Source organism: Dromaius novaehollandiae, unplaced genomic scaffold, assembly GCF_036370855.1.
Source record: "Dromaius novaehollandiae isolate bDroNov1 unplaced genomic scaffold, bDroNov1.hap1 HAP1_SCAFFOLD_57, whole genome shotgun sequence".
Lineage (NCBI taxonomy): Eukaryota > Metazoa > Chordata > Aves > Casuariiformes > Dromaiidae > Dromaius > Dromaius novaehollandiae.
In genome coordinates, this window is record NW_026991319.1 from 1,128,789 (window position 1) to 1,147,168 (window position 18,380).

Consider the following 18,380-nt stretch of genomic DNA (forward strand, 5'->3'; position numbering starts at 1 on the left):
TCTGTCAGAAACATTGGTAAAGACTATGGTAAATATTCAACTTTTAACATGCGCTTCAGAAATAATGACGGCAGCAAATGTGTTTACAGGACAATGCTGAAGAAGATCAGCTATTTAAAGCATTCCTTTTCCACATACATAGCCACGCTTTCCCCCCTCTCCCATACAGTCACACTAGGAAGATTGAAACAGTAAGGGCAAGAGTGCTCTCTTGATATTAAGGCATAAACCGGGCAGAGGGAAGGGTAAGATCATAACTTTTTGTAATAAATTAAAATGGACCCATTTCCTACCATTCCAGTCCCCACTTTTTATATGCAAATAAGGCAGAAAAGTGGTGATATTCCAAATGTTCTATTTCCTGTCCTACATTGACCTTGCTAGTGTTTTAATTTGGAAAGGATGACCTGGCTGCTCATTTTCCACAGCTCATTGGAGCCATAAATAACGAGGTCAAGACAAAGGACAATGCACTGAGCTAAAGAATCAGTGCAAGCATCAAAGCAAGACAACACATGGCTGCAATTTATACAATATTTTGAGGCATCATATTCTGAGCATATTATGAATCTCTATTCGTGATAAAGGCTATACCAAGGAAAAAAGATTAAAAGATGAGAGCCGTGGTTATAACAATGTAGAATGGAAGACGAGAGAAATCTGAATCCTAACATTTTTAAGATTACCATTGCGTGGTGCTTCTTTGATGATGTTTCTGAACTTAATGCAATTAATATGTAATTACAGAATACCAACGGGATCAAAAAAATCATTGGCCCATGAAAATACAGGAATTAAAGAAGAAACATAATACTGCCTTTTGATATTCAAAGCTGAATACGTAATGTCATTATGCTAAATAATCCTGCTGAACAGAAGAGGATTTTCGGCTGACAACATCTCTTTGCACTTCTGAATCTTAAAATACAAAACTCTTCCTATTACGATGCATAAGGAAACATTCCTGTGGTACTGTATTCACGCATGGAGTTCTCTGGAATTTCAACAAGGATATGGACCTATGTAAATCACGTGCACACACATAAGCAGTGTTAATCGTCTATATTCTCTTCTTGTTTCTTTAAATAGAAAAACTACCAAGTAGAACTCCAAGTGTGGGATTCATCTCAGACAATTCTCACAGAATTACTGAGGTTGGAAGGGACCTCAGGAGATCATCTAGTCCAGCACCCTTCCCCTCTCCACCACCCAGCTCAGAGCAAGGTCAACTAGAGCAAGTTGCCCAGGATCATGTCCAGTTGGATTTTGAATATCTTGAAGGATGGAGACTGCACTGTATTTGTCTGCTGATGATACAAATAGTCTTGCTAACAAGGCCTACTTTGGCATTGTACCACAAATATGTACATCACCACACACTGAGGAAGTCAGTGGTATGTCACTCGGGGCTCTATCAGAAAGAACAACACCTGTTTAAAGAGCCAGTCCTGGAGACCAGGGGGCAAAAGTTGCTTATAGCTGCCATCATTTAAGGACACTGCAACTAGACAGGCAGACAAAGTGGTGCTGGTAAGAGGAGTGTAAATACAAGATATGTTCTGGGTCTTTCTGGTTGATGACATTCTCTAAAAAACCTTCTACACATGCTGTAATCTAACACCCTCCCATCAGCTACTTATAAACCTAAAGGAACGGCATCTCCCGAGGGTCAAACCTCCCCTAGCGCTGCCGGGGGGGGGGGGGGGGGGGGCGGGAGTTGGCAGCCTGGCATGCGGGGAGCCGTAGTTTTCACCGCGGCATGCCGGGAGCAGTGGTCTTCCAGCACTGGGCTTCCGGGCCGCCATTTTCATGTGCACGGTATGCTGGGAGGTGTAGTCTTCTCAGACGGGGCTACTGGGTGACCATGCTGCGCCTCTCGAGGTGGCGGGGGCGGGCAGGTCTCTGCCAGCGGCGTTCCCACCAGCCAGCCGCATCGTGCTCTGTGGCAGGCCAGGAGCTGTGGTTCCAGGTGCCGGTGCCTTCTCAGCCCTGCAGCAGTGGCCCGCTGGGTCTGTTCCTTACTGGACGTGTGTCACTCACGCCTGAGTCCCCACAGGTCACGGGGGACAGTGGAATGCCCCTGTTTTTCCCCGGTACAGGGCAGGAAGCATTTTCCATCTCTGGTGGTGTTGCAAGACAATCTTGGAAGCTCAGAAAGAGTGTTCATGCTCTTTAAACTAGGCAGATGAGGAGAACCTCTCTATTTCCTGGGAGGAAATAATTCTTTAATCAAGGCCGTCCTAGAACTGCTAAAGCCTTAAAGAAACTGTAAATCAAGATGCTTTGTTTTCTATGCATACATTGCCAATTTAGCAAAAGAATTCGAGGTATCCCCTAACTGACCTGTCCTCATTATAATACAAGAAAATCACGCTGATAGGTCAGAAAGACCCACGCCCGGGTGAAGACCCCTCCCCTGAGCATGTGTAGTAGTAAAATGGTGTGTAAGCAATATTACAGTTGTAGGTAAATCACTAACCAACCCGTGTAAAAGGGAAAGTTGCAAACCTTGCAATTTGTTTGTGTAAATGCTACTTGGAAAGCCGGGGGGGGTGGGGTGGGGGGAATGCGCTTGATTTGTGGGAAACCACCGAGCAGCCAGGCTTGCGCAACTCTGAAATAAATAAGCAAATGTCTCTCCTGAGCGTGTAATTATTGGCTTAGTGCACACGGGGCAACGAATCCGCTTTTTGGACAGCAGTGTGACCGGGCAGGGTTGTCCCCAGGGGCTGGGGCTGTCCCTCTTGGAAATGGGGAGGGCAGGGAGAGAAGGAGGGGTGCTGCGGGCTCCTGGGAGTCGTAGCTTTGCTCAGGATTGGGGCCAGTTAGGCAGCTGCTGGGAGGAGCGGCAGTGCTGGGAGGGCACGGTGCGGAGCTGTCCTGCTGTGCAGCACAAGGGAAAGTCGACCAGCACCGTTGCTGTCCGAGGACCCTGGAACAGCCCGAGAGACCCTGGAACAGCCACCCCACGGACACCGTGTCACTGCCTCGCAAGGCCATTGCGTTCAGGTACGTTAGACTACATCGGGCAGAAGAAACGTAAGCCAAAGGATCAGGGCAAATAGCTGCTTGTCTAGGTTTGTTACCTAGCGACGCACTGGCAAAGCTTTTCATGAACACTCCTACTTGATCGAGTGCATATTCATTCCGTGAATATTACTGCCAGAACGCGTACGTCACTGATCCTTTAAAGCAAGTCCGTGGCACTGGGGTAGCACGTGTAGTGGAGACTAAATGCAATAATACCTCATTTTGATGTCGTTCTCTTCTGCGAAAGCACTTGGAGCAGATGACAACATTTATCATACTATTTTGTTTATTGAGTGGACCCTGATACTGGGGAGAAGGTGGTACTGCACCGAAAGGGAGCACGCATGCGCATTGCGTTCCGCCGCGCTCACTGATGCCATCGCGGGTCTGAAAAGCGGCACTGCACACTCATCGGCGTAGCGCATGCGCACTGCGTTCCGTCCCGCTCACCGCTGTCCTCGCGTGTCGACAAGGCAGCACTGCAGCCGCCGCCGGCCACCACTGCGTACGAAGAACAGTGCAGGCAGCCGGCGCACACGTGTGCGCTGCCGGTCACCGTGTTCACCGCTACTCTCCGCTCTCTCGGGGACGGGTAAGCGAAGGCGCTCGTCCACCCCTGCCCGGTGCTCACGGACCGGGAGCGCTTTTCCCGAGAGGGCTTTTCCTTCCTGGTGCTTCCTGGGGGTGCGGGGACGGGCAGTGCCGTCTCAGAGTTGCTCCGCGACCGGGGCAGCCCCAGCGCCTGCTCGCTGATCCCCGCCGCTCTCTCGGGCACGGGCAGAGCAGCCTCGGGGCGCTCGCTGCTCGGCCTGAGCACCGGGCTGGCGCGGCGGGCTGCGGGTCGCCCGCGGGAGCCGGCCGGCTGCAGCGCCGCGCTACGACCACACGAGGGCGCCATTGCGGGTCTCGCCTCCCCCCCCCCCCCCCGCTCCCGCTCCCGCTCCCGCTCGCCCCCGCCCCTCCCGCGCTGTCCGTAGCCAGCGCATGCGCGGCGGCGGGGAGCAAGATGGCGGCGAGCAGGGTGGGTGTTTTCGCTCGGCGGCTGCGGGCGAGGGCCGAGGCCGCCTGGAGTCGAGCACGTGGGGATCCCGGTGAGGCGAGCGTGTGCTTTCGGGTGGCCGCGGGCGTCGGGCTGTGTCCTGCCCGCCGGGGCTGTCGCTTTGTGGAGGCGGCGGGGCGGGGGGGCGGGGGGTTCCCTGCTGCCTTCTCTGGCGTTCTGTGCAAGCTCATAGATCCCTCCTCCTCCCCCCCCGCCACCCTATCTGATGGGGTGGGAGACCAGTGGCTCCTCCCGCCGAGCTGACAGCAACGTGGGGCACCCCTATGTGCTCCCTACACATCTGGGATGGCACCCCTGCCCTGAGGGCCCCGCAGAGTCCCACCCTTCCTGCAACCAGCCCCCCCAAAGCCATTAAACCACCCACAAATCCTGCCCCAACGCCCCTACAGGCCCCAAAACATCTCCAAGCCCTGCCTCAACGTTGTCACTGACTCCAGACCTTCCCCTGCACTCTCTCCAAAGCCCCAAACATTCCTAAAACTGCTGCCAGGCCCAGTGCCCGCAGCAGTGAGGCGTTCTAACAAAGATGGGGTGTGATCTGCGTCTCTGCCTTGACTCAGTCCCGCTTTAGAGAAATGGGAGTTTACAGCGCTTCCTGGTGAAGAGTGTTGGCGGGTGGATGCGCTGATGACAAAGAGATTTTTCTCTCTTTTCTTCTGAGCCGCCTCTCAGAAGCCTCTGTACGTACACGATGTGGCTGATCTGGGATAATCGTGCTGTGCACAATGCTTAAGGAGAACATTGCCATGAAATGGCGGGCTAAGGAATAGCCTAAAAAACCTAAAAGGCTCGGGAAAAGCCAAAGAGAACACCGTTGGGCTCTGGGAAGCCCCAGTGATGCTACAGAAAACAGCATGGCTTTTAGGCATCTCCTCAGAGCAGCAGCAATGTCTTGCTCCAGCCTATGGGACAATGGGGACTCTTAATTACCTCCTTGAATTACCACAAGTGTTGCGAAAGCAGAAGGGACTAGGGAGCACGCAGAGCAGGTTGTGGACTATATGTCAAGTTTAAACAAGCAACAAGCCCCTCTGCAAATAGGAACAGGTTTAGCCCTAAGTAATAGATGAAGGTAGCTGTGAGTAACGTGAAGCGAAGCGGTTATGTCAGTCACCCCAAAAGCCTCAGAGAAGTGGTCCAAACACTGCCCCCAAAGTCTTCATTGCACCCTAGAGGCCTCTGTTTGATGTCTAGTCCCCTTAGGACTGCTCCAATCCCCTCAGAACCTCTCCATTGGACTTCATTGTGCACCAGGGGCTCAGTTGAGCGTGTAGAGTCCTTAGGACCCCTCTCGTACCCTCAGAACCCCTCCTGAGGCCTTTGTAGTGCTCCCAGAGCCCTTTTTTGGTCCACCGGCTCTCGTAGGACTTCTCTAATTCCTTCAATATCCCTCTTTTGGCCTTCATTGTGCAGGAGCCCTCCGTTGTCCTTCTAGCTCTCCAAGCACCTCTCTAGTCCCACCAGGACCCCTCCTTTTGCCTTCGTTGTTCCATATAGCATTTTTTTTCTTCCTTCTAGTCCCTTTACAACCCCCCGGTCTACTCTAGGTGCCTCTTTTGGCCAAAATTGTGCCCTGCAGCCCTCTTTTGGCCCTCTAGAACCAAGAGGACCCCTCTAGTCACCTCTGAATCCCTCTGGAGGCCTTTGTTGTGCCCCAGGGCTGTCTTCTGGCTCTCCTGACGACCCCTTTGGATCCCTCAAATTCCACCTAAGAACCTTTCTGGAGGCTGTCCTTGTTCCCCAGAGTCTTTTTTGGCCTTGTAGACCTGTTAGCACCCCTCCAGTGCACTCTCAAACACTCTCTTGGCCAAAATTGGGCCCCAGAGCTCTTTGGGCTCTCCAGACCCTAGCGAATCTCTCTCGTCCTCTCAGACCACCTCCTGAGCTCATCCCTGCTCCCCAGTTGATATTTTTTCAGCCAGGTAGACCACTTAGGACTCCTCTAGTGCACTTTGGACTACTCTTTCAGTCTCCCTTCTGTCCCAGAGCTGTCTTCTGGCCCTCCGGCCCCTTTAGCACCCCGCTAGTCCCTTCAGAATCCCTCCAGAGGCCTTTGTGGTGCTCCAGAGCCCTCATTTGGCCCTCCAGCCTTCCCAGCAGCCCTCTCGTCTGCTCTGCACTCCTTTTTTTGGCCAAAATGGGGCCCCAGAGGCTTTTTCTTTGTTCATTGGTTCCCTCAGGAAACCCCTAGTGTGCTCTCGACCCCTCTTTTGGCCAAGATTGGGACCGGAGTCTTCTGTGGGCACTCTAGACCCCTGAGGACCCCTCTAGTGTACTCTGGACCACTCTTTTGGCCACAATTGGGCCCCAGAGCTGTCTTCTGGCCCTCCAGCCCCCTTAGGGAACATCTAGTCTCCTCAGAACTCTTCCAGTTTTCTTCCTGGTTCACCAGAGTCATTTTTTGGCCATGTAGACCCTTTAGCAGCCCTCTAAGTGTGCTGTGGACTACTCTTTCAGCCTTTTTTATGCCCCAGAGCTGTGTTTTGGATGTCTAGACCCCTTTAGGACCCTGGTAGAGCCCTCAGAGTCCCTCCGGAGCCCTTCTTCATGCCCTGGAGCCCTCTTTTGGCCCTTTAGCAGCCCTCTATTCTGCTTTGGCTTCATTTTTTGACCTTTTATTTCCCCCCCACAGACCACTCCTGGCCCTCTAGAACCCTTAGCACCCTTCTAGAGGCCTTTGCCATGCTCCAAAGCTGTCTTTTGGGTCTCAAGTTCCCTTAGGACCCCTCTAGTGTGCTCAGAACCCCTCTGGAGGCCTTTGTGTCCCGGAGCCCTCTTTTGGCCATCCACATCCCATAGGAGCCCTCCTGTCCACTCAGAGCACCTCCTGAGGTCGGTCATGTTACCCAGTTTTGATTTTTTTTTTTCCCCTGTGCCATTTAGTCCCCTTAGGAGCCCTCTAGTCTGCTCAGAACCTCTCCTGGGGTGCTTGTTGTGCCCCAGAGCTGTCCTCTGGCTCCACAGCCCCCTTTGGAACCCTCTAGTCTCCTCAGAAGCCCTCCAGATTTCTTCCTTGTTCCCCAAAGTCATTCCTTGGCCATGCAGGCCCCTCAGCACCCCTCTAGTGCACTCTGGACCACTCTTTGGGCTTTCCTTGTTCCCTAGAGCTGTCTTTTGGCTCTCTAGCTCCTTTAGAACTTCTGCAGTGTTCTCAGAACTCTTCCTGAGCCCTGTCTTATGCCCTGGAGTGCTCTGTTCATCGTTCAGCTGCCTGAGTACCCCTCTTTTCCTCTGAACCCCTTCAGAGGCTTTGCTTGTTCTCTTCTGGCTTCTTTTAGTTGCTCTCTAGTCTCCGTAAGAGATGTCTGATCTGCTCTGGGTTCCTCTTTAGAGCTTTGTTGTGCTGCATAGACCTCTGCTGGTCCTGTAGAGCCCTGAGGAACCCCTTTATTTCACTCTGGACTACTCTGTCAGCCTTCCTTGTTGTGCCCCCAGAGCCCTGCGTAGGTTCTCCAGCCCTCTTAGCATCCCTCTTCCCTCCTTGTGCCAGTCCTCCACTTAGAAATACAGAGCTAGTACTCCCCTGGGGAACTACCCATTCCACCTACTGACCCCTTTTTCTGAGCACTCTAGGTACTATACAGGAAGTACCCCTCTTCAGAAGTACTCACATTACAGAAGCAGCCTTGTTCCAGGAGTTTATTTTGATATCTTGGTTTGCCCTAGAGGAAATGCTGTCCTGCTACAACGGCTGTATTATATGCAGGTCTGAACCAATTAGAGCACTGTGGTGTAGTGTTCCCTTAACAGGTTATGTTGAATCTTGTAGCTTTCTTTCTAAGCATAAGCAGAACTGATTTTTAGTTTTTAGTGCAAAGGCTAGTGCTAGTTTGGGTAAAAAAGCTTAATAACATACCTCCTGATATTATGGGTTCAGTATATAAGGTTTCAGTAATAAAGAAGATGGTCTGTTTTATCAAAGAGGTCCATCTGTCCTTTCTGTGCTCTCCCATCCAGATACTGAGTGGAAGCAAAAGGCTTGCTTCTGCTTAGCCCTATGTATTTATGGCTGCCAGTGGTTTGCCCCTCCCCTTCCAAGGGCTTGTGGGTAGGGCAGTGGGTGAGGCTAGGGTTACATAAACCCAGGGTGTTCACACAGTCTCTGCTCTCTTTGGGGATAGTGCTCTGGAACTGCCTTGGGAAATAACAGCATTTGTGGAAGTGAAACTATCCAGAAAGACTTATTGCTGCATTTAGAGAAGCAAGGGCCATTCCTTAATGTTAGAGCAATGAGATGGCTGAAGGTGGAGTTGTGAGCATGCCAGAAAATTGCTTATAGCAGGCAGTTTTGGTTTTGTGTTGGTATCTTGGTGTGGGGTGTTCAGGGGTGGACGAGGGTTTCTGAGTGTGCAGTTGTATCCTCTGTTAATTGTCAGTATTGTTTTCTGGTGTTTGTGTGTTTACTGTGGAAGGGGCCTGACTTCCTCACTGGGCTCTTTGAACATGCTGATGCTTGAGGCATTGCTTGTGCCTCTGCTGGACTGCAGACAAGAGAAGAGAGCAGGGGTCCTGGGAAAACATTTCCTTCTACACTTACACCCTAGGTGGTGGTTGTGTGTTTTATCTCCAGTAAGGTGGATCTGTGTGAGGTATTGCTCTCATCAGCTAGTCTGGTTTCTGGCTCGCTGGATGTTTTGCTGCTCCTCAGAAATACTGTCAGCCCTGTTCAGGGAGAAACTGTGTGGGGTTTTTCTGTAGTATGCAGACTTGTAGAAGAGTCCAGATTTTGTATGAAGAGGGAAGGAAGCCTTCTCCCTTCCTGTAACTGCAGTAGGATGAGAAAGGAAGTCACCTCGTCGGAAAGCAAAGCGGACTGTGAGTAAGCCCATGTGCCTGAAGAGCTCAAAAACCAACCTCCCCTCAGCTAATGAACTCACCTCTCTTCTTGCCTAAGCCTCAGTGCTGAGAGAGAAGAAACGGTTGTACTTCTCGGAACCACCAGGAACCAATTTGCAGTCTTGCCTGGCAGCTCCTTTCTTATATCCATGCCTGTGAACCTAGTGCCACCTGCCCTTCTGTGGCTCTGCTTCTGACCCCTACCCTGGCTTCTGGGGCTGCCTACTTTGCTTCTTCAGGTACTATGTCGGCCCTTTGCAGGCATGGCTGAGGATTTCAGGTGAGGTAGAATGGGTGATCAGAATGGTGTTTCAGTTGTTGTAGGGCTGGTCAGCGCTACCTGGCAGCATAGTAACTTTGTCTTGGTTTTCCAGGTGCCATGGGTGTCCCCACAGCAATGATGTTGGAGTCTGGAGTTGGTGCGGCACAGGTGAGCACAACATCAGTGGCGCTTTGGTGGAGGGTGCTCTTCAGCTGGAGCTGGCTGGCATGGGGGTGATCTCCCGTGCTCTGGTTTGGCAGGCAATGAAGGCGAATGTGGTGACCGAAGGAAGATCAGAGAGGATGTGGCTGCCATTGAGGATGCCTCTTGAGGACCAATGGTGTGACGCACAGCACTGCAAAAGCTAAGGTGAGGAGCAAAGTGTCGATGTGTCTTGGGTGTGTGTGCTGACATACAGTGTAGTATGGAGAACTCTTCTGGATGAGTGCTGTGTGTGAGGCAGAGGCAGTGGGGTGTGCATGGCAGAAAGTGAGGGTGTGGTAGGCAGAGCAGCTCCAGCCTGTGTCTGTGTTGTTGAGTAGTTTATGGGGTGTGTGTTGTAGCTGTGGTATCTTTTGCTCAGGTCTTGATGTCGCTCTTGTTTGCGCTCAAGGAGCGTGGCCCATGCTCTGCAGCGCTAGCGCGGCAGGCATCCATTGTCTTTTGCCTGGCCCGACTCATCAGCATTGTGCTAATGGATAGCACCTTGTTCTGTGCAGGCAGCTAAAAGGGGTGGCGTGTCACTCTGGTTTTGCATCGTGGCCATTTGCAGCCATCATTGAGGCCTCCTTGGCCGTTCCTCTTCTGAGGCCGCTCTTGTTTTGCACCTTCCTGGCATCCTTTCAGGATTTTCTTCCCTGCATCGTCAGAGCCTCAGGTCTTCCTTGCTGGCTTCTTCTGCATCACTCTTCCCAGCTTTGCTGGCCCCTTTCCATCACAGGCAGTAGCGTCTGACTCTTCCGTGGGCTCATCCGGAGCATCAGAGCTGTGTGGTTGTGGCATTGTAGGGCTTTTTGGCTGGCAGCATCTTATGCATGGGAATAGTTCTTTTTGCATAGGGCTTTCCTTCATGTTTGTGTCTGTGTGTCTGTTCGGGGCTGGAGCTGCCTTGCCTGTGGGTGTTAGGAATGATAGTGCGTGGAGTGTGTCAGTGATGGGCTGGGACAGTGATTGGTCAGCATCTGTGTGTTCCATTTTACATTGCTTTTTTGCAGATGCGGATTAGTGTTTGGATCTCTTGAGGGAGATGGAGGAAGGAAGGGGAATGCCGTAAGAAGGTGAGCTAGAGATTCCTTGTTGGAAGGAGTGTTGTGGTCAGTGGTTCCCTGGTTAATTTTTGCTTTGTGCTTGTAGGTGTGGAGCCTTGTGGAGAGCAAGTTGCTTGCGTCCGGGAGGAGCAGGGCAAGGTGAGTGTTGGTCTGAGAGAGGACGCAGAGCCCAGTGTAGGGCTGTTGTCTCGTTGGCGCTGTTCTGGTTTTACAGGTGCCTGGTGGGCCTTGGCGTGGCGGCCAATGGCCCAGCAGTCAAGATGGGTGAGCAGAGCAGGCAAAGGTGTTGTAGTGAGGTACTGTTGTGGTGGGGTGTGGTTTTGGCATCACCTCAAGGTGTGGTTGTCTCAGGTTTTGCAGGAAGTTGTGAAGAGGAGAAGTAGAGTGCTGAGAAGAGCCCGAGCAGGTAAGAGGGGGAGCTTGTTGGGTCAGAATCTGATGGCGTGGTAGGGTTGATGCCGGGTTGCCTCTTGGTGATGTCTTTTGCTGTGCTTTTTCAGGTATGGTGTGGGCCTTTCCCAAGCGTGGCTGAGGATTTCAGGTGAGCGGATTGGTGTTGGGCATTGTAGGGCTGGTGAGCGCTGCCTGCCAGAAGAGTGGCTTTATTATTTTGTTTTTTCCAGGTGCCATGGGCTTCCCCCCAGCCAGGATGCTGGTGTTTGGAATTGGCGCAGTTCAGGTGAGCGGAGCACCCATGGTGCTTTGGTGGAGAGTGCTCTTGCAGGTGAGGCTGGAGCCAACTGGCACGGGGGTGACTACTTGTGCTCTGGTGTGGCAGGTGAAGGCAAATGTGGCAAGCAAAGGAAGATCGGAGAGGATGGGTCTGCCATTGAGGATGGCTCTTGAGGACCGATGGTGATGCAGAGCACCGGAAGAGCTAAGTTGATGGGCAAAGGGTGTTGGGGTGTCTTGACTGTGTGTGTGTGTGTGTGCGTGTGCGTGCGCGCAGGTGTGTGCTGACGTTCAGTGTAGAGTGGAGGGTGGTTCGGGATGTGTGTGTGCATGAGGCAGTGGGGTGTGCATGGCAGAAAGTGAGGATGTGCTAGGCAGAGCGGCTCCAGCCTGTGTCTGTGTTGTTGTGCAGTCTGTGGTGTGTGTTGTAGCTGTACTCTCTTTTGCTCAGGTCTTGATGTTGCTCTTGCTCGTTGTGCTCAAGGAGCACAGCCCGTGCTCTGCAGCACTAGCATGGCAGGCATCCACTGTCTTTTTGCCTGGCCTGACTCGTCAGCATTGCTCCAATGGATTGTGTCTTGTTCTGTGCAGGCAGCTAAAAGGGGGTGGTCTGTTGCTCTGACTCCACATCGTGGCCGTTTGCAGTCAGTCATCTTTGCAGCCATCATCGAGGCCTCACTGGCCACACCTCTTCTGAGCCCGCTCTTGTTGTGTGTCTTCCTGGCGCCCTTTCAGGGTTTTCTCCCCAGTGTTGTCACAGCCTCAGGTCTTTCTTGCTGGCCTCTTCTGCATTGCTTTTCCCAGCTTTGCTGGCCCTTTTCCGTCACGGGTGGTGGCATCTGACTCTTTCATGGGCTCGTCCAGGGCATCAGAGCTGCACGGTTGTGGCGTCATAGGTCTTTCTGGCTGGCAGTGTCTTCTGTGCTGCCATTTTTTGTGTGTGTTTGGGGGGGGGGGGAGGAAGTTGGGGGGTGTGTAGTAATGGCAGTCACCAGAGCAGAATAATGTATCTATGAAACTTCTTGGGGGGGTTTCAGTAAGAAGTAAAAGTATTCTTTTCTTTAAACTCTTTTTTGATTGAGTGGCCATTTGGGGGGATTCTTATTTAAGCCAGTACAGTGTTACCTTTAAAAAAGGATGGAAGGAGATGGTTCTGTTAGTAGGGGTGATGAATGGCTGGGGTGGGAGTGAGTGGGCAGTTGTTTGGTTGTTGGGTGGGGTTGTTAGTGTGTCTAACCTTGTATGCATGTTCTTTTCTTTTTTCAGGTTCTAGTTAGAATTTCTTAGATCTTTTTTTAAAAAAAACAAACCAGACAAAAAACCAAAAAAACCCAACCAACCAAAGACCCACACAGCTGGGGTTCTGCTCCCAGCTGGGTTTCTTTTCCCCCCTGAGTCCCCAATGCTCTGCGAGGTGGTGATCAATCATTGCCTGCGTGGGTGTGGAGCTTTGGCTCGGAGCTGGGTGTTTTCTAGGCAGGGCGGTTTTTGGAGGCGCTTGGTCACCCTGCTACTGGGAGCTGTCCAAAAACCTGGAGGTGCACTTGCCTGTTTCTGCAGGAATGTAGAGTATGTGCTGGCTGATGTATTGGTGAGATTAGAGATGGATGCTGAAGAGTATGTGCAGGTGATGTAGAGTGTGGGCTTGTTTGTTACGTTTTGTGTGTTGTGAGGATAGAAGCCCAAGAGTTGCTGATGATGCAACGACGAGTGTTCTGCTCTGCTCTCTGCTCTGTGCGCTGTGGTCTGTAATCTCTGTGGTCTGCACTTTGTGCTTTGCTCTTTCTGCTCTCCGCTGTGCTCTTTGCTTTTCTTCTTTGCTCTTTAATCTGTGCTTTGCTCTCTGTTTTCTTCTGTCTTCTTTTTCTCTAGCATACCAGCTGGGAGTAAATAATTATTACTCTACAATTAAAATAAAAAAAATTATTTACTCCCAGATAGTATCCTACTCTTGCTAATGAATTCATTAAATATGCAAATTAAGCCTTCCCATACTTATTTCTTTTTAGACACATATACAAATAATAAAATGTGTATGCACTGTATATATACATACATACAGTCATACACATATACACCTTAGGCTTAGAGAGCTACCCTTAGCAGGTTACATAGCCAGTTTAGGGGTGACAGGGCAAGGAGTAAGGGTGACTACAAGTTCAAGGTAGCAGGTCAGAGGTTGGGGTTACGCTCAGAGCCATCAAGGCAGAGTGGGAGGGTTAGGGTTAGAGCCATTTAGGGTTGGGGTTGGGTTTGGGGTTAGGGTTGGGATTAAGAGTTGTTAGGGGTTGGAGTTAGGGTTTTAGGGTTAGGGGGTTTAGAGGGTTGGAGTCAGGGCCATTAAGGGTTTAGGGTTAGAGGGTTAGGGTCTGCCATTTAGGGTTGTGGTTAGGGCTGGTTGGGCTTAGGTTAGGGCCAGTTGGGGGAGGGGGATTGGGGTGGGGTTGGGGGTTAGTTAGTAGGCAAAAAATGTATTGGTAACTGCAATACAGAAAGAAGCACTAGTGTTTCAGAGTGCTGTTGTTGCCTTTTAAATAAGCTATCTCATCTTTCTGGGCTTTCTTATCTGACCTGAAAAATAGGAACAGTACTCCCTTGTATCACAGGTCATTTCAATGTGTAATTAAAGAAGTCTAGTCAGAAGCTATGATGAAAATGCCCCATACTTGTGACTACTGAGAAAATAAATTGTGTGTTGCCAGTTTCCCATTACTTCTAGGGGTTGAATCAGTTTCTTGTTGGGAGATAACACGAGTGTGCTACCAGCATGCCTGAGAGGAATCACTATGAGGCCATTGAGGTTTATCCTCTCTGGACTAACAAAGCCAAGAGGTGAAGGTGACTTGCTTTTTTTTAAGCACATTAATAGGGAATCTTGGAATGATCACGCAGATCAAGGTTGATCCCCCGGCTTCATACACAGCGTACCTTTTCCTCGGTAGCTTGGCTTTTGTGGCTTTCTGTTACTGCTCAGCTATCTCCCCAAGGTTGCTGGTGAACTCTTCAGCAGTGAGGAGAGCCATTTCAATCAGTGCCTGTGTGGCACAGCTATTCACTTTTCTCCTCGGGGCTCGTGCTAAGTGTCTCCTGCTGGCAGTAATGGCATATGACTGCGTGTGGCTGTCTGTAACCTTCTACTTTATGCAACTGTCATGTCCTCAAAAGCCTATACACAGATGGTAATCATCTCCTATTTCATTGGCTTTGTCCATGCACTTGCACAAGCTATCTCCACCTTCACACCCTCTTTCTGTGACTCCAGTGTTGTCAGTCATTACTTCAGTGACTTTCCCCCTATGATCCAGCTTTCATGCTCTGACACCTATAGCAACGAGATGGTACTTCATATTTTTGGTACATTTCATGGCATCTTCGCATCTCTGGCAATTCTAATCTCCTGTATCTATCTCATCTCCACCATCTTGAGGATCCACTCCTCCAAGGGCAGATGCAAAGCCTTCTCCACCTGTGCTTCCCATCTGAGAGCTGTCTTGTTGTTTTATGGGACTACCGTTTTTATGTATGTTAGGCCAATGTCCAGCTACTCATTGGACTGAGATAAATGGGCCTCTCTGTTCTATTCAGTGGAGACTGCGGTGCTGAATCCTATAATCTACAGCCTAAGGAATAAGGAGGTGAAGGATGCTCTGAGGAGAGTTTTAGGTCATAGTAGAGAAAATTCAGAAGAATTGTTAGAAAGAGAACTTTGGGGAAAATTTATCAAAACCTTGATACGAAGAGTAGGACTTCCAAGGAAGACTTGATCAGCTTCTAAGGGTGAGATTTGGAAAGGTACTTAACTGTTAGAAGTGATTTTAGGTTGACTTTTAACTGGTTGTATCTTCAATTTTTATCTTGAAAGATTGTGTTCCTCTGCTACTGAAACCTGGAGGAATCCTTGCTTTCAACTTCCAAGTTCCAAGCACAAACAGGACTCCTGGCTGAGGAGCGTGTGGCACAGCATTTCAGTTCTCTGTTCTATTAGGAACGTTCGCCCTTATAGGAAAACCACCAGTCCATGGAGACGAGAAAAAGCTTTCAAAGATATTCAAGAGGAGAAAAGAAATGTGATTTGAATTTTATGGCCATTTCTGCTACGTCTTCAGTAAATGAAAGGAGTAGCCTCTTCCAGTGTAACACGAAGAACCTGAAGTTCTGGAAAGGAAGTCTTAGAGAACGGACACCTGTGTTTTCACCCCTCCCCCCCCCCCCCCAAACACTAGGGAAAGTAACTCTCCCTCTTCTGTCAAATCTCTCTCTTCCGTCAGTCATGACTGCCACCTTTTTTCCTATTCTGCCTGGAAACATGAAAAAATCACAGAAATTCAAGAAAGGTTTACTTCTAATTTTGCTACTATTGTAAAGTAACAGGAACTTATTCCTGCTTTTCACCTCTACGTATCATCAGTTAACTTGAGGCAACTGAGTGAACTGGTAGTTATTTTAAGGACATTGGACATAATTTGAAATTTAATCAAGCTGAAGTGTTCTTTCACTCCAAAAAAAGAATACTGAAATAAGATTGTGACTTACCAACTACACATCTGTCGTCAATGTGGCTTTGAGAATAAATGCCAAATCACTTCTGGCAGTTGAGAAAGTTGGGAAAGGCTTTGGCATCCTTTTATCGATTCAACTAAGCTAGCTCTAGGGATAGGTGTTCTATCACTAATAGATGTTCCATCCCTTCTGGCTGAGTTTATGAATATTGTCCCTCAGTTGGCAGAAGGAGTTTAGATCTTTATTGAGCTGAAAGTGATGGAATGAATCTCAGACAGGTGAGAGGTCCCTGCTTCTGCATGAATGAGGCTTACAGTCAAAGTGGGATGGAAAGAGGTCTTGCAGATTCCCTTTGCATTCCACTGCATGACTGCTAGGGCTTTTATTTCCCCGACTTCCTCTCCTTAAAGCTGTGCATAGAGATAGCAAAGCTTGTGTCCCTATGATCATCTATGGCACACTAAAGAAGGATTTTACAAGTCTCTCTTTGTCAAACTGCTGCCAGCATATTTTACACTGAGAGGTAACGTGACTGAGAAACATAATTATTTTTGCCCAAAGACACATGGCTAAGGAGAAAACTTATCTTCAGTATGTTATAGTCTGAATTTTGATCAAGTAGTGATGATTAAAGGTCATTGCTATCTCAGAAGCCATTTATCTCAAGAATGCTAAAATTAGAATATGCACAGGGTAGTAAAAACATTTGGACTATGTGCACTATTATCCCACTGGCCTGACAGTCCTAAACAGTAGGAAAAAGAATGTGACAGTGTAACCTTTTGGTCCTGCTATTTGTCATCCTTCTGTTGCTGCAGAGGCTGAAGCTCAAGGTTTATCTCTTGTTTCTGATTATTAAGTTTCATCAGATATGTGAAGTTCACAGTTTTTATACTTATCAATGTTGCACTGTCCTTATCTTGAACAGAGATGTGAGGTTTTTTTTAAGCCAGATTTCTGAGTTGTCCAAAACTGTCTTTTTCAGTGGACTGCCAGCTCAAAGGAAGGAAATAGCTTGAAAAGAAATCATAGACATCATTTGGTCATCAAAGAGCTTACCTCCACAGCAGTGAGTCACATCTGCACACCTTCTCTCTCTGTGCTGATGTTTAAGATATTCAAAGCCATCTAGAGCTAAGCCTCAGCAGAACTGGCAGCATGTTTCAATCAAGAATCAAAATCTCAAACCTAAATATGCTTTCTGACAAATATCATCAAAAAGAACAGATTTTCATAAGCCCTGCATTCATCTATCCCTTAGTCTCCACCTAGAGAAACCCAGACAAAATTAGGGAATTTAAAATGTTAAAGATCTGATGTCTCTTCAAAGCTACAGTTTGCTTTTCTAAGAAAGCCTTATGATCCACCATCTAGAATCCTGTTCTTCTTCTTTCCTTCCCAAAAATTTCAGTTCCAGTAGGAGATTTGGGAAAATTCCTGCCGAATGACTTGTCATGACAGCAATGCTAAAGTCAGTCAATGTGTGGTAGAACAGCATTGCCTAGAGTCAGGAGGTCCTAGGGGCATTTGGGGTTTCCCTGTTGCAAGCAGGTGAGGAAAACTCAATGAATCAAGAACAGTACTATTAAGAATTTTAGGAAAATTGTCAGTGTTCAGCTGGGACTTAGGTTATATTCCAGTATGGAGAGAGATTCAATCCCCGTATTTCTACTGGGATACCTAGTCCTTAGGTTTTTGTAGTGTAAAGCACTGGAGGACCGGCCAAAGTATGAAACTTCATCCAGTCTTTAAACAAAGCTGTGAAAAATATCCCGATAATTAAACTGGATTGTGGCTGCAACATTGATTGGCATGCAATCATGCTTGGATTGCTGCTCTGATAAATTATAAAGCTCAGCTATGCCATAAGGTCAAGGCCTTGGAAAGGTGGTAGCAGTGTAGTTATAGCTCCGTATGGGCTACAAAGTCCATTAACAGGGCAGAGTAGCCCTGATTTCAGCTTTGCTGAAATATGAACATAATGGTTAGGCTGCAGCTGTGCCAACTTGGTAAGACCTGGCCTAGCTCCATGGACCTGCCACCATCCTGACCTTTGTGACTGCAACCTGTAAACATACAAATAACAAATCCAGATCCTGGCAGAAGAAAGTAAGAGAGTTTTCTCTCTTTAATGAAGTGGTGGCAAGCACTTAATGGCAACAGCAGCAGGAAAACTCAGCTTTTCATCTTTCCGGAGAGGAGGAGATACCACCAGATCATCCAGGTTTGGCTGAGAAAGGATTTCTCATTTGCTTGCATCCCTGTTGTGAAGGAAAATTGGCCATTTTCCGCTCAAGAATAAGTTGGGACGATTCACCAAATAAAATACTTTCCCTTTAGAGGGTGAAAAATCTCATGCTGAAAGGGAAGGAATCATGAACAAAAAGGGAATCAGTCATCACTGTAAAGGTTCTGCCATTTTCACCTCCCGTTAAAAATTATTGTTATTCTATTGGAGGTTACCAGTAACCTGGCTGATGCTCTCAAAGCTGAGTTCTTCTCATATGGGTGACTGAACTGAGGTTTCAGTTCTTGCTGAGGTCTGTTTCTAGCATAGGCTTCAAGGTATTGCATATGTACAAAACTATTCTCTCACTGACCTGTTTCATCTAGAAAGATAAGAGTAGGTACCATAGATATCAAGCCAGTTTATTCCCCCCTTGAGCCAGATCTTCAGAAGTACTTGCCCATTTCAAGAAACAGACAACAGGATTAAAAACAGCCTATAATGGTTAGGTACACAAGGAAAATG